The following is a 6450-nucleotide window of genomic DNA, read 5'->3' as shown; positions in this document are numbered from 1 at the left end:
TGTGGGAGGTAATCCTAGGAAAACCAGCAGCAGAGTGGGGAAGAGATTCAAGGAAGGGAAAGCGACTAGTCGATTGCACATTATCAAGCAAATGGGCAACTGGAGCTTAATCCTGCTGGGAAACCCTTAGAATAGCTACAGAATGTGTGTCTCAGAGTTATCCTACCTGACAAGTGAGAAGCTGGGGTATTTACGCAACTTCCTTCAGTCATTGACTGAGAGCTCAGCTCCTAGCAGGCATTAATCCCCCAGCTCTTCCAGCCTCCTGACCCAGCATGCAAGGAAATGGTAAGTGCCAAGGAGCACTAACAGTGTCTGCTAAGCTACCAAACGGTCTTAAAAAATATATATGTAATATATATAAACATATATTTCTATATAATAACAAATATATATTATATATTTCTATATAATAACAAATATATATTATATATTTCTATATAATAACAAATATATATTATATATTTCTATATAATAACAAATATATATTATATATTTCTATATAATAATAAATATATAATATATAAATACATAATTATATAAAATATATTACATGTGAAATATATTTAGGAAAACAAATTATATAAAAATATATTATAGATTATATATTAAAATATATTATATATTATATAATATATAACTGTTAATATAATCAACATGTTATATATGACGTGTTATATACAACATATACAATATAATATATTATATATGTTTAATATACACTTTTAATATGTAATACATTTTACTATCTATTATATATACATGGAGCACAAGTGCAGCTTTCTTACATGCATATATTGCATAGCGGTGAAGTCTCGGCTCTTAGTGTACCCATCATCTGAATAGTGAATATTGCACCCAATAGGTAATTTTTCAATCATCACCCTCCTCCCACCCTCTCACCTTTTGTAGTCTCCAATGTCTATTATCCCGCTCTGTGTGTCTATATGTACACATTATTTAGCTCCCACTAATAAGTGAGAACATGTGGTATTTGACTTTCTGTTCTTGAGTTATTTCACTTAGGATCATGGCCTCCAGTTCTATCCATGTTGCTGCAAAAGATATGACTTCATTCTTTTCTCTGGCTAAGTATTACAGTATTCCATGGTATATGCACATACCACATTTTATCCAGTTCTCCTTTGACGAACACTTAGGTTGATCCCGTCTTTGTGATTATTGTGAACAGTGCTGCGATAAATATTCCAGTGCAAGTCTCTTTTTAATACAATGATTTCTTTCCCTAAAGAGTCTTTTGGAAATTCAGATATAAGCAACTTTCTCCCCTGCCTAAAATTTTTTGTTGTGGAGAAATCCAAAATTGTTGGCATGGCCTATGGGTTTCTATACACTGGCTACGAACTCCTTTCCTGCTTCACCCTGCCACCTCCTCTCCCAGGAAGTTTGCTCTCTAGCCCCGCTGAACCATTGTCCCTCTGCTCCCTCAGAGGCAGCCAGATTTTGTCAAACCCTCGCTTCTTTGCATTTGTTGTTTTCTCTACTTGTAATGCCCTTCCCTTATTTTTCTTCCTAGCAAAACCCTTCTGGGAACTAGAGTGGTTAGGAACATGGACATTGAAGTTAGAGCTGGAATCGAAACTCAGTTCGAATGCAGCCACCTTTTTGCTTTGCTGAGTGGGAAATGCAAGACGGAGGCTAGAGGTAAAGCTGGGCAGGCTTGAGAGTTTTTGAGAGAAATGTTGGAATGCTGGGGAGGAAAAAGAGGCTCAGGAAGGGCTGAGGAGGTTTGCCATCTGCGTTTTGATGTTTCTCTTTATTGTTTCTCCATGGAAATAAATGTATTTATTTATTTAATATTTTGAGACAGCAGGGCCTTGCTCTGTCGCCCAGGCTGGAGTGCAGTGGTGTGATCTTGGCTCATCACAGTCTCTGTCTCCCAGGCTAAAGCGATCCTCCCACCTCAGCGTCCCAATTAGTTGGGTCTACAGGTGCACACCACCATGCCTGGCTAATTCTTTTGTATTTGTTGCAGAGATGGAGCTTTGTCATGTTGCCCAGGCTGGTCTTGAACTACTGAACTCAAGAGATCTACCTGCCTCAGCCTCCAAAAGTGCTGAGACTGCAGGTGTGAGCAATTTAAATTTAAAATATAAATTTCAAATTAAAAAATTTTTTTGGCCAGGTGCAGTGGCTCAAGCCTGTAATCCCAGCACTTTGGGAGGCCAAGGTGGGCAGATCACCTGAGGTCAGGAGTTTAAGACCAGCCTGGCCAACATGGTGAAACCCTGTCTCTACTAAAAATACAAAAGTTAGCCAGGCGTGGTGGCAGGTGCCTGTAATCCCAGCTACTCAGGAGGCTGAGGCAGGAGAATCGCTTGAACCCAGGAGGCAGAGGTTGCAGTGAGCCAAGATCACGCCATTGCACTCCAGCCTGGGCAACAAGAGCGAAATTCTGTCTCAAAAAAAAAAAAATTAAAAAAATTTTTTGTAGAAACAGGGGTCTTACTATGTGGCCATAGCTGGTCTTGAACTACTAGCTTCAAGCAGTCCTCCCACCTCAGCCTCCTAAAGTGCTGAGATTACAGGAGTGAGCCACTGCACCTAGCCTCTCCATGGAAATTGCCATAAAATGTAAATTATTTGTCAAGGGAAAAAAATCTGCTCTGACAGTTAATTTGGGCAAGTCACCTAACCTTTCTGAGGCTCAGTTTCCTTATTTGTATAGTGGAGATAATACCTCATTCTTACCTTATAGAATTGTTGTATTAATTATCTATTGCTGAATAACAAATTACCTTCAAATTTAGTGACTTGTTACAACATAAGATATTTATTATTTTAATCAAACAGTTCCTGTAAGTCAGGAATTCAGAAGCAACTTAGCTAATTGGTTCTAGATCATGGTCTCTCTGCAGCCAAAGTATCCACTGGGGCTGTGATCAACTGCAGGGTTGACTGGAGCGAGAAGATCTGCTTCCAGGATGGTTCAGTCACGTGACTGACAAGTTGATGCTGGTTTTTGGCAGGAGGCCTCAGTTTCTCACCATGTGGGCCTCTCCATAGAGCCGCTTGAGTGTCCTCATAAAATGGCAGCTGCTTTGTCTAGAACAGATGATGCGAGAGAAAGCAAAAGGAAGTTGCATATGTCTTTTATGACCAAGCCTTGGAAGTCACAATGTGTGCCATACTCTATTGGTCACAGGCCAGGCATGATTCAGTATTGGGGGAGGCTATACCAAGGCATGAACACAGGACTTGAGGATCACTGGGGGCCATCTTGGAGGTTGGCTACCACAGAGAAGGGTGCTTAGTATGGTTTTGAATTATAGCTTTCATTATCACTCAGCTTCCAGACTCCTTCCACAAATGTCATTTCTTCTGAGAAACCCTCTAGATCACCACAGGTAGTTATGAAATAGCCTTGCCAAAAACAATCAAAGTGGAATCTGTACAAGCTTTTATTATTTTCCAGCTTCAAGATCTTGATTTGAGGCATTGAAGGAAGAAGAATTTTTACCTCAGGTAAAGTCTCTTGGCTGGTTCAGGCCTTCCTACCTCTCTCTGTTCCCTTATCACTCAACATCAGAGCCAGCCACATTCTCCTCTAAAATAAATGAAAAAAATAATAATACATTAGAATTCATGAAAATTAAAATCTTCTACTGCACAGAAGACACCTTTAAGAAAATGTAGCTGGGCGTGGTGGCTCACGCCTGTAATCCCAGCACTTTGGGAGGACAAGGTGTATGGATCACCTGAGGTCAGGAGTTCAAGACCAGTGTGGCCAACATGGTGAAACCCCGTCTCTACTAAAAATACAAAAAATTAGCTGGGCATCGTGGCACATGCCTGTAATCCCAGCTACTTGGGAGGCTGAGGCAGGAGAATCACTTGAACCTGGGAGGTAGAGGTTGCAGTAAGCCGAGATCGTGCCATTGCACTCCAGCCTGGGCAAGAAGAGCAAAACTCTGTCTCAGAAAAAAAAAACACAAAAGAAAATGTAAATGCAACCAACGAGAGAAAACATTCCCAATGCCTATATCCAGGAAAGGACTCAGAAATAAAATACTCTAAAAGAACTCCTTCAACTCAGTAATAAAATACAAACAACCCATTTTTTAAATGTTCAGAGCACTTTAAAAATATTTTATAACAAGATATTCAGATGGTAAATAAGAATATGACAAGATGCCCAACATCATTAGTCATTAGGGAAATGCAAATTAAAATCACAATGGGATGCAACTGCATACGCAGGAGAATGACGAAAGTTAAAGACTGATACTACCAAGAGTTGATAGGGTTGTGGAACAACTGGAATTCTCATACACCTCTTTTTTTTTTTTTTTTTTTTTTGAGATAGGTTCTCACTCTGTGGCCCAAACTGGAGTGCAGTGGTGCGATCTCGGCTCACTGTAACCTCTGCCTCCCAGGCTCAAGTGATTCTCCTGCCTCAGCCTCCCAAGTAGCTTGGCTTACAGGTGCATGCCACTACCACCCAGCTAATTTTTGTATTTTTAGTAGAGATGGGGTTTCACCATGTTGCCTAGGCTGGTCTTGAACTCCTGACCTCAATGATCCACCTGCCTCAGCCTCCCAAAGTGCTGGGATTACAGGCGTGAACCACCGCGCAAGGACCGAATTCTCATACGCTTCTGACAGGAGTGTAAAATGGGGCACAACCACTTTGAAAAACTTTAGTTATAAAGATAAACATACATGTGCCATATAACCTAGCAATTCTTCTATTTACCCAAGAAGAGTGAAAACATATGGCCACACAAAGACTTATACATAGATGTTTTATAGGAGTTTATATATAATATCCTCAAACTGGAAACAAGTCAAATGTTCATCACCTAGTAAGTGGGTCAACAAATTATGTTATGTTTGAGCTATAAAATACTACTCATCATCAATAAAAGTGAACAAATTATTGATACATATAGCATAATGAATGAATCTCAAAAATCAATATGCTGATTCCATTTATACAAATTTCAAGAGCAGACAAAACTAATCTATGGATGTTAAAATAAAATCAAGGGCTGGGTGTGAAGGCTCATGCCCATAATCCCAGCACTTTGGGAGGCTGAGGTGGTAGGATCATTTGAGCCTAGGAGTTCAAGGCCAGCCTGGGTAACACAATGAGACCCCATCTCTACAAAAAATTTTTAAAAAAATTTGCCAGGCATGATGGCACTCACCTGTGGTCCCAGCTACTTGGGAGGCTGAGGCAAGAGGATCCCTTGAGCCTGAGAGTTTGAGGTTATAGTGAGCTCTGATTGTGCCACTGCACTCCAGCCTCGGCAACAGAGCAAGATCCTGTCTCAAAACAAACAAACAAAAAAATGAAATCAGTGGTTGCCTAGGGTTAGGTGAGGGATTTGACTGCAAAAGGGTCTCGACGTGTGTGTGTGTGTGTGTGTGTGTGTGTGTGTGTTGTTATTTTGTTATTATTTTTCATTGAGAGTCTCCCAGAACTTTCTGCGGTCATGGAATGACACTGATTTGAGGAGGGAGTGGTAATAGTTTCACAATTGCATACATTTGTCAAAAATTGTCAAATGAAATATACATTTTACTATAAAGATATTACACCTCTGTAAAAAAAAGATAGTTACAGATTTTTTTTTTTAGACAGGGTCTGGCTCTGTGGCCCAGGCTGGAGTGCAGTGGCACGATCTCAGCTCACTGCAACCTTCGCCTCCTGGGTTCAAGCAATTTTCCTGCCTCAGCCTCCTGAGTAGCTGGGACTACAGGCACGTGCTACCATGCCCAGCTAATTTTTGTATTTTTAGTAGAGATGGGATTTTACCATGCTGGCCAGGCTGGTCTTGAAATCCTGACCTTGTGGTCCGCCTGCCTCAGCCTCCCAAAGTGCTAGGATTATAGGCATGAGCCACTGTGCCTGGCCTGTTACAGATTATTTTTAAAAGATCATTGTTAACATTACATGCAATATCTCAGATCATCCACGAGTAGGGTTGCCAGATTTAACAAATAAAAATACAAGGACTCAGTTAAATTAGAATTACACCTAATTCCTTATGCATATGTACATTGATATAAAAATTATTGCATGGGACATTCACTAAAAGTATTTCTTTGCTTATAGAAAACAAATTATAAGTATCTGAATTATATATTTTTCTAATTATATTTTTGACCACTGTAATTAAGGATTCTTGTTTTTGAAATTTGCCTATAAAATTCCCTGTAGATATAATCTATAGTTATTTTCATTGTAACATAGCTTCAACAATGGTCACATCTAACTTATTTCAATTGTCCATTGAACATTCATTAGTTAGATAACATGCTCAACCTTAGCAATATGAGGCTGCATACTGAATGATATGGTTTGGATCTGTGTCCCCACCAAATCTCATGTCAAACTGTAATCCCCAGTATTGGAGATGGAGCCTGGTGGGAGGTCATTGGATCGTGGTGGTGGTTTAACACCTTCCCTTTGGTGCTGTACTC

General features: G+C 39.9%; 1 long non-coding RNA gene across 1 annotated transcript; it reads right to left on the bottom strand.

Annotated features, from left to right (window-relative positions):
• Positions 1-2771: 2771 nt before the first annotated feature.
• On the bottom strand, positions 2772-5209 carry LOC115837919. The gene is made up of 3 exons (XR_004032929.1): positions 5172-5209; positions 3482-3568; positions 2772-3066 (listed from the first exon to the last, which is right to left on the bottom strand). It is a non-coding gene; the product is annotated as an uncharacterized LOC115837919 (long non-coding RNA).
• Positions 5210-6450: the final 1241 nt, after the last annotated feature.

Source organism: Nomascus leucogenys, chromosome 13 (genome assembly GCF_006542625.1).
Source record: "Nomascus leucogenys isolate Asia chromosome 13, Asia_NLE_v1, whole genome shotgun sequence".
NCBI classification, from domain to species: Eukaryota; Metazoa; Chordata; class Mammalia; order Primates; family Hylobatidae; genus Nomascus; species Nomascus leucogenys.
Note: the sequence above shows the minus strand (reverse complement) of the source record. Positions and strands in the feature narration are given on the sequence as shown.